Below are 352 nucleotides of genomic sequence, written 5' to 3'. Positions count from 1 at the left end.
CGGCATTCCTGCTGATGTCCAAGTGCCGACAGCAAACCCGTAAGTTGGTTATGGCTCCTTCCGAGTGACTTGGGATTGTAGGTGCTGCCTCAAAAAGGGTCAGGTACGCTGGCAGTGCTGGTTGTAGCAGAGTCCGGTAAGGCTGGGGCAGACACGGTTCTGGGGGTAGATGTGACCAGCTTGACCAGCTAAGGGGCACAGACACCTGCCCCGGCTGCAGCTGTTCTCTGCTCTTCCTGGGCAGGACAGAGCATTTTGCACGCTCACTATTATTGCACCGCAATATTTTTGCACGCTCACTGTTACTGCGCCGGTATTTTGCACGCTCACTCTTGCCAGCACCTCAGCCAGC

This window comes from Crocodylus porosus, unplaced genomic scaffold, assembly GCF_001723895.1.
Source record: "Crocodylus porosus isolate Cpor-Errol unplaced genomic scaffold, CroPor_comp1, whole genome shotgun sequence".
Classification (NCBI taxonomy): domain Eukaryota; kingdom Metazoa; phylum Chordata; order Crocodylia; family Crocodylidae; genus Crocodylus; species Crocodylus porosus.
The sequence above is the reverse complement of the archived record's forward strand: the minus strand, read 5'-3'. Positions refer to the sequence as shown.